The sequence below is a fragment of the Eubalaena glacialis genome, chromosome 12, assembly GCF_028564815.1.
Source record: "Eubalaena glacialis isolate mEubGla1 chromosome 12, mEubGla1.1.hap2.+ XY, whole genome shotgun sequence".
NCBI classification, from domain to species: Eukaryota; Metazoa; Chordata; class Mammalia; order Artiodactyla; family Balaenidae; genus Eubalaena; species Eubalaena glacialis.
In genome coordinates, this window is record NC_083727.1 from 99,197,837 (window position 1) to 99,215,373 (window position 17,537).

The following is a 17,537-nucleotide window of genomic DNA, read 5'->3' on the forward strand; positions in this document are numbered from 1 at the left end:
AGCATTTTATAATAATACTTCCAATACTATATTGAATAAAATTGGTGAGGGTGGGCATCCTTGTCTTGTTCCTGATCTTAGAGAAAATGCTTTCAGCTTTTCAAAGTTGAGTATGATGTTGGCTGTAGGTTTGTCATATATGGCCTTTATTATGGTGAGGTATGTTCCCTCTGTAACCACTTTGCTGAGAGTTTTATCAAAAATGATGTTGAATTTTGTCAAAAGGTTTTTCTGCATCTATTGAGATGATAATATAATTTTTATTCTTTAATTTGTTAACATATGTATCATGTTGATTGATTTGCAGATATTGAACCTTTCTTGTATCCCTGGGATAAATCCCACTTGATCATGGTGTATGATCCTTTTAATGTACTGTTGAATTTGGTTTGCTAGTATTTTGTTGAGGATATTTGCATCTATGTTCTCCAGTGATACTGGCTAGTAATTTTCTTTTTTTGTGGTGTCTTTGTCTGCTTTTAGTATCAGGGTATTGCTGGGCTCAGAATGAATTCAGAAGCATTCCTTCCTGTTCAATATTTTGGAATAATTTGAGAAAGATAGGTGTTAACTCGTTTTTAACTGCTTGGTAACCCATCTGGTGTTGGATTTTTGTTTGCTGGGAGTTTTTAAAAATACTGATTATATTTCATTGCCGGTAATAGGTCTGTTCATATTTTGTATTTCTTCTTGATTCAGTCTGGGGAGATTTGTAGGAATTTATACTTATCCTAGGTTGTCCATTTTATTGGCGTTTTCTGGATTTTGTTGCTGTTGCTGTAGCCATCCTAATGGATGTGAGGTGGTATCTCACTGTGGTTTTGATATCCCTAATGATTAGTGATGTTGAACATCTTTTCATATGCTAGTTGGCCATTTGTATATCTTCTTTGGAGAAATATGTATTCATGTCCTTTGCCCACTTTAAAATAGGCTTGTTTCTTTTGCTATTGTTGAGTTATAGGAGTTCTTTATATATTCTGGATATTAACCCCTTATTGGATCAGTGATTTGCAAATATTTTCTAATATTTTAGGTTGCCTTTTCACTCTGTTAATTGCACGCTTTGAGGCACAGAAGTTTAAATTTTATTTAGTCCAATTTATCTATTTTTACTTTCATTCCCTATACTTTTGGTGTCATATCTAAGAAATCACTGTCATATGCAATGTCATAAATCTTTCCCCCATATTCTCTTCTAAGAGTTTTATAGGTTTATGTTTTATTGTAGGTTTTTGATCATTTTGAGTTAATTTTTTTATATTATGTAAGGTAAGAGTGCAACCTCGTTTTTTCCTCATGTAGTTAGTTATACATTTTCCCCAACACCAGTTGTTTAAAAAAGTGTCCTTTGTTGAATGATCTTGGCATCCTTGTCAAAAATTATTTGACTGTGTACGTGAGGTTTTATTTCTGGCCTTCCCATTCTATTTCATTTGTATATATGTCTGTGGCGATGTACACTTTAAAATACATTTTATGTCTTAAATATCTTTAAAAATACCATCAAAATTAGCTAATATTTTGGCTGGGTAGAGAAGTTTCCTTTTATAATTTAAAGGCATCATCCCGCTAAATTCTAGCTTCCATAGTTGCTGTTTAAAACCGGTAAGCTGGGCATTTGGTATAACCTTTCAATCTGGAAACTCACGTTCTTTTTTTCTGCTGAAATTCCTTGTAATATTTCTTAAATAATTTTCTTCTACTTTCTCTTCTCTCTCTTTTGAGCATGTATTGTATGGGTGTTGCATTTCATGAACTAATTCTCTTCTGTTTTATTTTCTTTCTGGTTTCCATTTCTATTTCTTGTTGCTTACTTTCTGGGAGATTTGTGCAATTTTATCTTGTAATCCTTCACTGATATTTTTAAATTTTTACTGTAATGAATTTTGTTTCCAAAAAATGTTTTATTGTATTCTTTATATTTTTATAGGGTCAGTATTTTCTCTCATTTCTTCAAGATGAATAATATATTTTTGAAGTTTTATTCTCCCTCCATGGTCTCAATTTCTTTTGTTTTGATGCTGTTTCCTTATCTTCCAAGTTATAAGTCTTCCTGAGATGTCTGATAATTCTTGGTTCCCTTCTCACAGTTAAGAATGGGGAAGAAAAATCTTAGTGGTAACTTTGATGCATTGTCAGTACTTGTGAACTTTGAACCTCTCTCTAGGGTGGGATTTCTCGACCTCAGCACTACTTACAATTTGGGGTAGATGTCCTTTTGTCCTAAGGGGTGGGGCTCTCCTGAGCCTTGTAGGACATGTAGCAGCATCCCTGACCTCTACCTGCTACATGCTAATAACAGTCCCTCTTGTCGTGCCATAAACATGTGCCCAGATAATGCTACCTTTCCCCTGGGGGTGGAGAAATTGCTCCCAGTTTTACACTACTGCTTTAGTGTAGGCTGCTTCTTAGAAAAGCTCCCTAGAATCCTCAACTCCTCTTGGGCTGGTCAGATTCCCAGGAAAGAACCTTCTAATCACTTGTTTGGAGGGTAAAGGTGTGGCTGTAAGACTTCTGAGAGCTCAGTGGGGCAAGGCTGTTGGGAATCTCTGCATTTATATTGGTGTGCCTGGTTCATTATTTTCCCCTGTGTAGATATAATAACTAAGCCCTCAACTGTTTCCAGTATTCACCAGTCCAGAGACCTTCTGTTTTCTTTCTCCAGAAATAAACTTTCTATCTGGATTAAGATGGGGGCAGGAGATTTAAAAATATACATGTCCTTTCAAACCATCTTCCTTATTTTAGCCCTCTACCTCCACCTCCACCATGAAGCCCCCTCTACCAGAAGTGCCTGGGTCTGCCTCTTCCTGAAACGTTTGGAGAGTCTCTGCTGTAAATTGGGTTGATTCTTAGCTTTTTCCTTATTACTGACTTGGTATCTACCTTTCTTGACTTCAGGCTTTTTAACTTCCAAAATTCTGTTGCTGTGCTCTTTCGTATACTTGTGGCTGTTGTCTTATAGGCTGCAGTTATAGGCTGCAGTTTATAGGCTGCTATAACAAAATACCATAGACTAGGTGGCTTATAAACAACTGAAATTGATTTCTCATATTTCTGGAGATTGGAAGTCTGAGATGAGGTGTGTTTCTTTGTTTAAAAAGTGCCTTTTACTCTGGGTTTTAGTAGTGTTTCAGGAGAGAGGACATGTAGATGTATGTTTTCACATTTTTAACCCAAAAGATTCTAGTTTTGTTTTTTAAGATTTTTGAAATGTGTAATAAAATTTGATCTATTAAAACAATGTCTGACTTAGACTTACAAAAGTGATGTTCTAAGAAAATGTTTTTGTTCAGTTTGTAAGTCTGCCTTTTTGTGTTTAATACATTTTAGAGAGTCAGGTATATTGAGTGGGTAATTATGATTTGAATTGTCTAAGAGGGTTTGATTAATTATGTATGTAAGTGGTATTAAATGTTTTAAAAGGATTTAATTTGTTAAACATGAATTATTGTGCATGATTCAAAGAACAAGTGAAACTGAGGTTTCTATTTTTAGCTAAAAGTTCAGAAATAAAATCTTTCAATTTATCTTATGGTGTTAAGTAAAGCAATATTTAAAAATATATAAATTTAATAAATTAAATATTAATCAAAATATAGAAAATAGCAGAGAGAATTTCTTTACATGTATGAAATCCTGCCCCTCTGCCTTCAGATGTTAAAAGACCACTGACAAATATCTATCACATTGTATTCAATGATTGACTACATAGAAATGGCAAATAATCAGAAGACAAGCTATTGTAACAGCGACAGTACAATTAGGATACAACAGTTAAGGCAAACCCTAGGCAAACCCCAGTTCTGAGGGTTTGCAGTAGTTCAGGTGTGAAATGAGGCTGGAATGCCTGGAATGTGGGCAGAAGCCATGGAGAGAAGTGGAGGAGGAATGCTTTTGAGAAGAATAGTTACTACTTGGTTACAGGCAAGTTATGGGACATAGGGAAAAGGAACTTTCCTGGAAGGCTCCAAGCTTTCTGGCATAAACAAATTTGGGGATGATAGTACGGTTTACTGAGACTTGGAAAATTGGAGGAAGACTAGATTGACTGTGGGTGAGATCTAGCCGTTAAGAGCTTAGTTGTAGAATAATTTTTTGGGATACCTGTTGGCCCTTTAAATGGAAATATCTCTAGGATGATACAGATATGGAGCTCAGAAAAGTGGTCTGGGCTAGTAATAGTTGTTATTTCAAATCTTGTGGGGAGGGGAGTTTGTCAGCTCAATCCCCTAAAAAAACAGTAGCGTGAGAACGAAAGGAAGCCTATATATGGTTTGCCACACAAAATGGTAAATTACTTAGTAGATTGTATAACCTATAAAAAGTGTTAAACTTGTAGGATGGATTGAAACTGCATTTTAAACTTAACTTATTAGAAAACACATTATTTTGATGTGTAGAAAACGTTTTTCTTTATTTAGAGACTCTTAAGCCACTTTTGAGTATGGCAGTATGCAGTTAATGTGCTGTCTAAAATAATTTAAGCAAGCAGAGTGTGCACCTTTTGTCAGATTAAAATCCTGTCCCTACTCCTGCGCACACATGGAATTACAAAACCGGAAGGGATGTATCAAGTCCATGTATTCTGAGCCCTTGTCTCTTGCCTGGATCGCCTGTGTAATATTTCTGACAAGTGATAGTTGACCTTTTGCTTGAACACCTGCAATGACAGGGAACACTCACATTCATAAGAAAGTTCGTACAATTTTACGTATCTTTGTTTCTTATAATTGTCCTTATACTGAACTGGAACATTCTTCCCTGTATCTTCCAACCATGATTCTTATTTTGCTTTAAAGGGCCATCTAGAATATAAATCTTTCAAATATTTAATGATCATTAGTGTGAGTTTTATGGTACAGTGTCATAACTTCAGGGTCCAATGTGGCAGATTTCTGAGTTCTTTTCTCCCTTCTGTCATCATTTTCTCTAAAATGTGACTCCCTGAGTGAACCCCGGTGCTCTGGACGTGATCCAAACAGTACAAATTCAGTCCTACTATGGTCTATCTTGTTTGGACACTGAATTTCTATTAATGTAGCCTAAGATTACTTTGACATTTTTGGGGGGAGTTGCTATATTATGGTATTGTCTTATACTGGAGCTTGAAATCTACTAAAATCCTTTTATGTACCAGCTGCTAACCAGGCCTGCTCCCTTCAGAACTGGTACATTTGATTTTTAAAATTTAATTATAGGCCTGGCTGTTATCGTGTGAAATTTCATCATGTTAATTTGGCCAACACTTATAGCCTGTCAAGGATTTTTTAGAGCTGAGTTTTGTCCTTTAGTACATTAGTTGGTATTACCTATGATTTTGTAAGCAAAGCTGACATTTTTGTGCTAGGCATTTCATGTATGTTCCTTCACCTGGTGCTTCTAATACCAGGTTCAGTGTTTACGACAGATCTTTCCAATCCCTGGAGGCAGTGTAGTACATGGTGGAGAGGAAAGTGGGATGAGAAGTCCAGTTCAACCACACTAGCTGTGTGGTCTGGGCAAGTTCCATCACTCTCTTTGCCTCTCTTTCCTTATCTGTAAAGCAGGGATAATAATAAGTGCCTTGTGGATTTGTTCTGAGGAGAAAGTGAAATAATTCCCATAAATCACTTACCACAGCTCATGAACAAAGTACATCTTCAATAAGTGTTAGCTTGTGGTTTTAGTAGTTCCTTTCCAGTGAGGTCTGGCAGGTTTCACTCTCTTTCCCAAGGTCACAGCCAGTCAGAGAATGAATCAGGGCTTAGTCCACCGGTGCTAGAGTCAGAAATCATTGGATTCTGACTTTGGGCTTGACATTTGCTAATTACATGACCTTGGATCTGTTGTTTAAACCCATTTACCTTCAGTTTTCACATCTATAAAGGGGAGAATTTAGTTTCTCCATCAAAGGTTTTTAGGAGAATTCAGTTAATAACATGAACAAAACCCATAATATTTGGCTCCACAAATGATAATTCCCTTTCCCATCTTTCTTTTCTTTTTTTTTTTTAAACATCTTTATTGGAGTATAATTGCTTTACAATGGTGTGTTAGTTTCTGCTTTATAACAAAGTGAATCAGCTATACGTATACATATATCCCCATATGCCCTCCCTCTTGCGTCTCCCTCCCACCCTCCCTATCCCACCCCTCTAAGTGGTCACAAAGCACCGAGCTGATCTCCCTGTGCTATGCGGCTGCTTCCCACTAGCTAGCTATTTTATCATCTTTCTTAATCTACCTCTCCACTACCCAAACCCATGGGGTTTGAATTAAACAAGATATGAAAGCACTTAGTCTATAGTATGGCACATAGAATGCATTCACTATTTAGTGAATTATTTAACTCTTATTTAAGAGCTAAAATTTTACAACAACTTATACCTATGGGATTTGAGGAAATCAGAAAATATTTCTGAGTGTTTTCCCCATGGTTTAACTAACATAATTAAAAGTACTGATACAATTTCCAAGTGACTTAATTTCAGTTTTTGTTTTAAAATGTAAATGTTTTAAATTTTAAAATATGCAACAATCTGAGACAGTAGAATCAAGTGACATTCAGATGATATAAGTGCCATAGAAGTTGAGGAAAGTCAAGGTGCAAAGTTGACTGTTGTAGCCAGAAAGGATTGATGACAGAAGTTCTATTCAGGATGGACTGCTAAAGATGGGTAGGATTTGAAAAATTATATCAGAAGACGAACCCATATGGAGTTAAGAGAACTGCTTTGTCTCCAACATGTAGAGGCAATCACCAAATTATGTATGGGGGCTGGTGGGGAGAAACAGACCTGAAAGACACTTTGAACTTTCATTGATTGAAGTATGTACCTGAAAAAGACTGATTTGAATGGATTTTTAGCTAAAATAAAATAAGGTTACATTCCTGCACACTTTCATTTGTATTTGCTATTCAATCATGTTTCAGTCTGAATTTTACTAGGGCAAAGAAGGTCAAGCAAACATCTCCAGTTCCTTTCTCGGGCATTTAGCTCATGTAGAGGTAGGGGTGGAATGAGTAGTATCACCTACACTGTATTTAATGACTGTTTACTGTGTACCATCCTGTGTGCACACTTAATCCTCCCAAGAACCCTAAGAGGGAGGTACAATTATTGTTTTCAGTGCACACATGAGGAAACTGAGGCTCAGAGAGATTAAATAATTTACTGGAGGCCACACGATGAGTCACTGATGGAGCTGAGATTGACTGGGAGGGTTGGGTTCAAGAGGCTCTGGTCTCATATGTATACATATGAAAGAATCACCCCAGAAATGGCCATAATTAACAGAGTTGCACACACTGATGCTAAGCTTAAGAGTGCTCACCTTGAGAGAAAGCATTTTCAGAAATGTCACATTCTATTCCATACTTCCAACTGAGTTTCAAACTCAACATGTGATGAATAACAGAATTATACATCTCCCTTGCACTCAAAGCTGACCACAACCAAAATTCACAGTACGATTGAAACAAGCCCATGTTTAAAAAAAGTTTTAATTAAAGATAACAATTCCATGAAAGGAGAAGAAATATTTTGTCTTAACAAGCGATACAAAATAGATCCATTGTCAAATACCATTTAATTCTTAAAGATCAACAATACCAAAAGCATAAAGTGGAGTATAAGAAAATAGTGTTGTATAAGTATGATTTAATTAAAGCTGTCTATAGTTATTATCTCCCACAGTAGTTAAGCATGTTGGCTTTTAAGAATTTCTTTTATATACATTTATGAAATATACACTTACTGCAACTTTTTTATAAAGAAAATAATGTTGGACTTCCCTGGTGGCGCAGTGGTTGAGAATCTGCCCGCCAATGCAGGGGACATGGGTTCGAGCCCTGGTCTGGGAGGATCCCACATGCCGCGGAGCAACTAGGCCCGTGAGCCACAACTACTGAGCCTGCACGTCTGGAGCCTGTGCTCCGCAACAAGAGAGGCCGCGATAATGAGAGGCCTGCGCACCGCGATGAAGAGTGGCCCCCACTTGCCGCAACTAGAGAAAGCCCTTGCACAGAAACGAAGACCCAACACAGCCATAAATAAAGAAATAAATAAATATTTATATTAAAAAAAAAAAAGAAAATAATGCTAAAGTAAGACCAAAACTGATATCATCATTGAAATTCAATATGTTTGTATAGATATTTTAATTCACAATGGAAAAATTTTTTTCCAAAACTGGAAATTCATAATATTTATGTAAACTGTGGAAGGTTTTAAATGTGATTTTTTTTGACAATGTTCTATATTTTAGAGTCACATTTTTTAATCAAGATATTGAGTTTTTGTTTTATTTATTTATTTATTTATTTAATTTATTTTTGGCTGCATTGGGTCTTTGTTGCTGTGCGCGGGCTTTCTCTAGTTGCAGACGAGCGGGGGCTACTCTTCGTTGCGGTGCGCAGGCTTCTCATTGTGGTGGCTTCTCTTTGTTGCGGAGCATGGACTCTAGGCATGAGGGCTTCAGTGGTTGTGGCTCGTGGGCTTAATTGCTCCGTGGCATGTGAGATCTTCCCAGACCAGGGCTTGAACCTGCGTCCCCTGCATTGGCAGGCGGATTCTTAACCACTGCGTCACCAGGGAAGTCCCTTGAGTTTTTGTTTTTTGAAACTAGTTTGTCATAACATATTGTGCCTAATCACAGTGTTTCTCTTCTAGGACTATTGTGAATGTGTAGATTTATGTTTACTGCTGTGGGACAATTATTTATGAAATAATATTAAATCCAGTATTAGCTGCCTCTTTCAGACACTTAACACTTGCAGAAATCCACGTTGCATTTACCACACTGAAGTTTTTTTTTATGAATGTGCAAATACTATTTTTAATTTTTTTTGAATTTTTGAATTTTATGTAATTTATTTTTTTATACAGCAGGTTCTTATTAGTTATCTATTTTATACATATTAGTGTGTATAAGTCAATCCCAATCTTTTTTTTTTTGAGAGTCACACTCATAGTTGAAAGTAAATGAACTTTTAGGGTACAGAGTTGTGTGTTCCAATAAGCATGTGATTATATTAAGGTGATGGTGGAAGAAGATGACCTCGATTCCATTGGGAATCTTAAATTTTTATAAATTTATTGGGAAAATCATTTTTCCTGTACTGCTGAAGTTTCTTTTTGGTAAACAGTATCTTTCTAAAAGAAAAGGCATGAAGGAGAAATTGAGGTGTGTACATTTCCTCAGATGACCAGCATTGTATTCATGAATATCGGGTATCTGGTAATGAACAGTGTGGGAACTGTTCATTTTTCAATCTGAAGTAAAATACTTGCCAGAACTTTTAGTTTGCTTGCCCATTTGTTTTGTACATTTCATCTCTGTATTTAGCTCCTGTCTTTTTTCTTTTTTCGAGTATTAATACTTTCTATAAAGATTTTGTGAACATGTCAAAAAAAAAGAGACGTTGCTCGCACAAATGTGAATGTGAGACTCATACCAGAGCCAGAGAGGAGAGGTCATGGACAGAAGGCAAGGCTTGAGAGACTGCCTGGGTTGACCCAAGGTCAGTCTCTGACCCATTCTGGCTTTGAGTCTTAGTCTTTAATCCACTAGTGATAGTATACTTCTTTCAACATAAGGTATTGAGTAGCCCTTTGGGATTTTTTCCAACTATATCTGTCTGCCGTGTCCACTTCTGTACAAGAGTTCAGACGGGACAGAGCACAAGACATTTATATAGATCATAGTCGTGCTGCATTTTTGTGTGCGATTTTCAAAGCTTTTCCATTTATGGCTTAAATCTCCTCTAAGATGTAATGCAGTCTTCCCATTTCTTGAGACTTGTTAAAAGTTCTGAGCTAATTTCCTTGCCTTCCCTTCCTTCCCTGCTGAGTCCTGGGCAGCATAATGAGTGTTCCAGTCAGGACTGTGAACCAGTCAATCAGGGGCTTGTGGACAGCCTGAACAACAGCCTCTTAGGGCCAGAAAAGTCTATTCTGGTACACATTGTGTTGCTTAGTACCAGCTGTAATTGAGCTTAAGAAAGCAATAGTTAAGGGAACGGTGAACTTTTCCCAAGAACCAATTTTACCCCTTAATAATCACCATGCAACAGCTGTCTTCAGGTGAAGGCGGTGGGACCACAGACCGGCTTCCACTTCATTCCATGTGATGTGAAGTGGAAACCAACAAACCAGATAAAACAAAGCAGAACGCAAACAAACAAAAATTCCTATCTCTTCTCTGCACTACACCGTGAACAAAAGTAACACTATCATAAACCCACATGAATAAAAACATAAAGATTAAACTTTACTGATGGGATTAGCACTTTCGTTTGTAATACTGCCTTGCTGTCTCTTGTAATGCTTTTCTGCATTGGTCTTCTGGATGGACTAAAATGGCATGCTAATTTTATTGGTCCATGGGAATCTGGGACATTTAATGAATTCACAATGTTTCCTAATTTATAACACCTTAAAATTTTTACAAAGCACTGGATTATTAACGATCATATAGTGATGTAAATGGTAGTGGTTTCTTCTTGAAACTGGATTACTTTAAGAAAGCATTAGTATTGCAACCGAGCATTGTTGATAATTAATTAAGGTAATGACTAAAGCTGTGAAGAAGCGTTATATGCTTTTCTCAGCTGGGATGCTCATTATCTGCTGGGGCAAGATTTTGATGAAATAGCTAGTATTTAAGCAATAATTTACCTGAGAAATAATCTGTGTACATATGATAAAAAGGTCTCACATATAATTCTTGTAAAGGAGTCATAGGTTTTTTTTTTTTCAGTCAGAATACAAAGAACAGAAACAACAAGTAAATAGTATGCATTTTAATGACATGCTTTGATAGTGAAAAGTACTTTATTACAATGATGTATGTTCACTGAAGAAATTTTGAAAAAATACAGAAAGCTTAATGAAAATAAAAATCACCCCAAATCCTACCACTCAGAAATAATTGTTATTTTTGTGATTTTTAATCCTTTAATATCTTTTTAAATTAAAAATGTTTATTTTCCCCAGCTTTATTCAGTTATAGGTGATCAATAAAATTGTATGTATTTAAATGATTTGATATGTGTATATAATGTGAAATGATTACCATAATCAAGTTAATGAAAACATCTATCACCTCACACAGTTACCATTTTTGTGTGTGTATATGGTGAACACACTTAAAATCTATTCTCTTAGCAAGTTGCAAGTATACAATACAATATTATTAACTATAGTCACCTAGCTGTACGTTAGATCTTCAGAACTGATCCGTCTTACAAATTAAAGTTTGCACCCTTTGAGCAACGTCTGCCCATTTCCACCACCACCCAGCCCCTGGCAACACCATTTGGCTCTTTGTTCAACTTTTTTTTTTCAGATTCCACCTGTGAGATTACGCAGGATGTGTCTTTCTCTGCAGAACTTATTTCACTTAGCATAATGCCTTCAAGTTTCATCCATGTTGTTGTAAATGGAAGAATTTCCTTAATTTCTTATGGCCAAATACTGTTCTGTTGAATCTATGTACCACATTTTCTTTATCCATTCATCCTTTGATAGACCCTTCCACTGTTCTCATATTTTGACTACTGTGAATAATTCTGCAGTGAGCATGGGAGTAAAGACATTTTTTTGAGATACTGATTTCATCTGGATATACACCCAGAAGTGCTGCTGGGGAGACATCTTTGCTCTGTTGAGGTTTGAATTAATCCCCGTGGTGTATAAATGTAACTGTTCTCAACGAGCAAGTTATTTTGGGAAAGGGAACACCATGGTTAGTCTCTTTGCTTGTACATGTCTTTTGGTAAATGCGTGAATTTATCACCCTAGAATATACACCTGGAAATAGAATTGCTGTGTGATAGAGCGGGTCTCTGTTTGGCTTTAGTAAATTCTGCCAGCTTTCCAAAGTGGCTGCACAAATTTACACTCTCTCCAGCAGTAAAAGAGTTCCAGTTTTCCTTATCCTGCTCAATTCTTGGAATTGTCAGCCTCTTTAATCTTAGCCATTCTGATAAGGCTTTGGTCTCAATTTTCTTTTCCCTGATAAATAATGATGTCGACCGTTTTAAAATTAGCCTATTGGCCATCGGAATATAGTTTTTGAAATGCCTGTTCAACTCTGCTCATTTAAAAATTGGATTGTCTTTTCTTTATTGCTTTGTAGCATTTTTTCCATATTTTGGGTATCACTCTTTTGGTAGATGCATATATTATGACAATCTCCCACTCTGTGGCTTGCCTTTTGACTCTCTTACTGATATCTTTTGATCATATTATGGTCCTTTATTAACTATACAGTAACGTCCCCTCCCCAATAGCTTAGTTTTAAAAACAAAGGAGCAATGCAAGTTGGATATGGGCTAACATTTTATGAAATAATACAATACAAAAATTTTTTTGTCTAGGACTTGTTACTATTTTCAAGGTAAGAGTCTTCAAAAGTTTCTACTGGCATTGTTGTTTCTAGATAGAAATGTTAAATAGAGGATTTTTAAGTTTTGGCTTTCCTACTCATTTTGATACCTCCAACGCGTCTGTCTTATAAATTACCTCCTCATGTCCTTAGGTCTTAACTCAGAGAGAATTTGCTCATGGGCGGGCACTGGGTACCTCAAGAGTGCTTCTAGAGGCAAAGCCACTGCATTTGTTGTTTATTTCCGACGAGCTTTGGAAAATAACCTTGATCAAAAAAGACAAGAGTGCCCTAAACCAGTACAGATACACAAATATCTACTAAGTGAGACCACTTTTCTGCATAAAATAACACAGACGTATTCTCTGTCTGTGGAGCGGCTTACTTTGTCCATAGTTACCAAAGATCTCCATGAGAAACCAAACTTGGAATTCAAACTCCTTATTATGGGCATCCTTATTACGGGCCTTAAGGCACTGCCTAGTCTGTACCTGGCCCATCTCTCCAGTTCATCCTGGACCACCTTTCCCCTTGCTCACAGCTCTTCAACCACACAGACTGCTTTTGATTCCTCCAATAAGACAATATTTCTTCCTGTTCCTCAAGTGAAATTGCTGATACATCTAGACCTGGCTGCTCTTCAGCATGCCTTGCCCTAGAGCTACCCAGACTGTATCTCCAACGTCCTTCCCACGTGACCCTTACCCTTCTCTTCAGTATGAATCGCTTGCTTCGCCCAGATGCCTGCCCTCCCCATTTTCAGAGAACCACTTCCTGCTCGAGTTTCCCTCTCTCTAAATGTCTTTCCCTTCTCCTTCATGTCGAAGTCACAGCTCTTTTGAAAAACTATCCCAGTGATTTCTTTGTTTTCTTCACTCTATTTGTATCATAGAGTTATTATTTGTATCATAATCTTGGCACTTGATTTAATGTAGTGTAAATATTTTTTAGTTAGTAGACTCCTAGCATGCAAGAGGCTCAAGGCATCAGGACACAGTTTTGTGTACATAGTATCATTTCAACAATGGATAGAAAATGCATAAAAAAGGAATTTTAGGAAAGAATAATGATTGATTTAATTTTTGTGTGTATATATGTGTGTGTGTGTGTGTATAACATGTGTGTATATATAGTGTTCTACAACGAGCATGTGTAGTCAGAGGAAAAAGGAAAAAAGAACACAAAAGAAATACGTAGAAAAAAAGGAGCCTCCTTGGACAAGGTCTAATCACTATGTCATGTTATTTTATAAAACAGGCAGTATACTTCTTTTAAAAACTTAATTTAATGCAAAAATGAAGTTTTTAAAAATGAACTTTCCTTTTAATGAATTTCATTTTCAGTTTGGATATTTTCATTAATATTATTTCATGTAAGTGAAATTAGGAAGTATAATTTCCACACCGGTTATTCTAACTACTCTAAAGAGAAAACTTTTTTTTTTCTATAACCTGTGGGTAGCTGGTTGGAAAGCAGGCTATTTTAATCCCACGTGGACTATTTTGCAGAGACTTAGGGGTAGAGACGCCTGGAATCCAGGCTTTGCCAGCTCCCCCCTGCAGTGAGGGGCGGCGCGTGAGAACCTCTGTCAGAGCATATTAATGAATCTTTGGGTGTGTAAGGGCAGCTCTGGAAAAGAGTAGGAGGTGGAATGTAAATTATTCTGCATAAGGAAGTGAGAAAGTGGAGTTTTTGGAAGGGAATCCAGGAAACAGGAGCCTGGAGGCTCATTGCTTGAATGGACAAATATTTGCTTGCCTGATATGGGCGGGCACTAGGTACTGGAGATTCATTGGTCATCAGATAAAAATCCCCAGTGGAGTGAATATTCTAAAGGGCAGGAGGCTGAAGCCTGAGCGTTTTTTTTTTTTTTCCCCCCAGGGGTGAGGGCGCTAGAGGGCTTTGAAGAAAAGGGATGTTTACTGTTTTATGCTGTTTCATGCGTGGCGTCTATGTTGCCCCCAAATTTCCATCAAACTTACAATGTTTACAAATGCTGTCTGAACAAGATTTGGGGTTGTATTTGGTTGAGACAAACCGGGGAAAAGAGACGAGCAGCCCAATCTGACAAGGCGGTGCAGTCTGCCCAGTCTTTGTGCTTCTGGCATCAGCATCTCGCACGCTCCCACACTCCTCCTGCCCCGCGAGGTGGGGATGCGCTGAGTCCTCCAGGAGCCCAGGCTGCACGGACCCTGTGGATCGCAAAGCAGGAAAAAGACAGCCCTTCTCCTTTCGTGTCCTAACCTGTTGGGGAGTTACCCAAACCACCTTGCTTGTGTAGTGGTATGTCGCAGGGTTTATCAAAAACAGTTGTTTCCATTTTCTTTTGTTTTAAGACTTTTTTTTTTTAACATCTTTATTGGAGTATAATTGCTTTACAATGGTGTGTTAGTTTCTGCTTTATAACAAAGTGAATCAGTTGTACATATACATATGTTCCCATATCTCTTCCCTCTTGCGTCTCCCTCCCACCCTCCCTATCCCACCCCTCTAGGTGGTCACAAAGCACCGAGCTGATCTCCCTGTGCTATGCAGTTGCTTCCCACTAGCTATCTATTTTACGTTTGGTAGTGTATATATGTCCATGCCACTCTCTCACTTTGTCACAGCTTACCCTTCCCCCTCCCCATATCCTCAAGTCCATTCTCTAGTAGGTCTGTGTCTTTATTCCCATCTTACCACTAGGTTCTTCATGACCTTTTTTTTTTTTTTCTTAGATTTCATATATATGTGTTAGCATACTGTATTTGTTTTTCTCTTTCTGACTTACTTCACTCTGTATGACAGACTCTAACTCCATCCACCTCACTACAAATAACTCAATTTCGTTTCTTTTTATGGCTGAGTAGTATTCCATTGTATATATATGTGCCACATCTTCTTTATCCATTCATCCGATGATGGACACTTAGGTTGCTTCCATGTCCTGGCTATTGTAAATAGAGCTGCATTGTTTCCATTTTCACTTACATCTCGGACCCTTTATCTCCTCTGCTTAAAACTTTTCGATGGCTTCATTACCCTCAGGTTACTAGTTCATATCCTTAAAAACAAGATAGAAGAGCCGCACAATGCAATGCCTGTCGACCCCCATTTTGGATTTACTGGAGTTGAGTGCATCACATGGAACCTTTCAGGGCCTTGGCACAATTTCATCTTCCCATCCTTGGCCCCTGGCTCCTGCCTGATTACATCTCAGTTGAATTGTCTCTTCCCCGGAGAAGCTTCCCTTGACTCCCCGAGGTTAGACCTGCCTGTTCAGTGCTCTTACAGAGTCCCGTAGCTCCTCACACACTGAGCCTGCTTGTAGTAGCTTGCTCTCTAATTCCTGGTTTCTGTGCTACAGGTTAAGTTTTAATTGTTCACCGACAGCTTCATCCTGCTCTGTATCCTCAGAGCCCAGCCTAGTGAGGAGTAGGAGCTTAGCAGAGTAGACAGGAGTTCCTGGGAATCTGGAGGCCGGTTAGAGTGACAGACTCCAGAATGTCTTCAGAACTTACCTCCTTTCCTATGACCTGGGATCTTTGCACCTGGGGGAGTTTTTCCCTCCTGAGATGGGTTCACTCCCAGGGGACTCCGTACGGCTCCAAGGTTGTATGTTTCTCTCTGGCTTGTTTGGGCTCAAGATGGGATCTTGGGTGCAATACAACAGAAAATCTGAGCACAAAAAAAACACAGGATGTCCGCAGAGAAATAAAAGCTAGTTAATCATGGTGGAACAACAGGTCTGCAGGAACGACAATAGTGCCCGACACTAACTGCCTCGTTCCTACTATCCCCAGGGCAAGGAAGACCAATGTTTACCCATGGTAATCCTTATAACTTTGGCGTTGGGACTTTGGGATTGTTTGTGTCTGGCGAAAATTACTTGTATTCTGGGAAGGCCCTGAGTTGTGTAACCTATGAGTTTCCTTCACTCCTGTCCCTTCCCAAATTATGTTACTCAGTTTGACACGCGCTGTTATGTTTACTCTTTTTTTTTTCACATCTTTATTGGAGTATAATTGCTTTACAACGTTGTGTTAGTTTCTGCTGTACAACAAAGTGAATCAGCTTCATGTACACGTATATCCCCATAGCCCCTCCCTCTTGCGTCTTTTCTCTTAACACACTGACTTCCAGTGTGTCAAACATTTTTGCTGCTTCTCACAGTTCATCCTGGAGGGATGTCAGTGTTCAGTGACACGTCCCTGGCTTTGATTTGTATTTTAGATTTATTCATTTGTGTCAGCCCACATTCCTTCAGAGAGCTCGTTAGTTTTACATAGACTCTGGCCTTGAGTCTTATCTGTTTTCTTATCAGAGGCTCTGAAATCCTTGGGGATCTAAGAGGCAGCGTGAGGAAAAAGCAACTGCAGAAAAGCTACTTCAGCTGCACAGCCAAGGGCCCTTGTCTGTGTGCCGAGCGAGGCCTCTGCATCAGTCTTTTCAGTTCTCCCTGCAGCCGCGCTGTGCTCTAATTCGGAGGGCAGTACGTGCTGACAGATAGAAAAACACGCCTACATCAAATCCTCCCTTCTTATCACCCCAGAAATTTTAACAAAGTGGGTGAAACTAGGCCCTGGTTAACAGAGGGTAATTTGGGTTGGTCTGATTTTACTAAGCAATAGCACCAGTGTTGCATCAATTCTATTTTATACATACGGTCAGGCCAGGTGACTTAGGCCAATTAAGCCTACAAAAATTGAATTTGACTGGAATTATTTTATCTTATGCAGAGATATTTTCCTAGAGCCATTTAACCTATAAGAGAGAACAAAATTGGGAAAGTTACACATTTCTTTCTCTTTTTTAGAAACAGATCACGAACTCTAATTTGACTAACAACTTTAAGAAATTACATGCTGTTTCTACCTGATGTTACACAAAAGCTTTGCCTCTTCTCCTTGTTGGCCACCTCTGTTGTCATGGCAACAGTTGCGGATTTCACAGATGTAGCAGTGCATTTGCTGAGCAGGAAGAAAAGACCATTGTTTATGAGGATAATTATTTAAGAACAGGTGTCATTAACATAATACTCATTGTCACACTGGTTGGAAAAAGAACAAAATGGAATATTGCCATCATATGAGATATGGAAATTTTAGAAGAAAGATAGCATAAATAAATGACATGATGTACAGAGCTTTTTTGTGCACTAATTTGGTATAAATATAAAAATG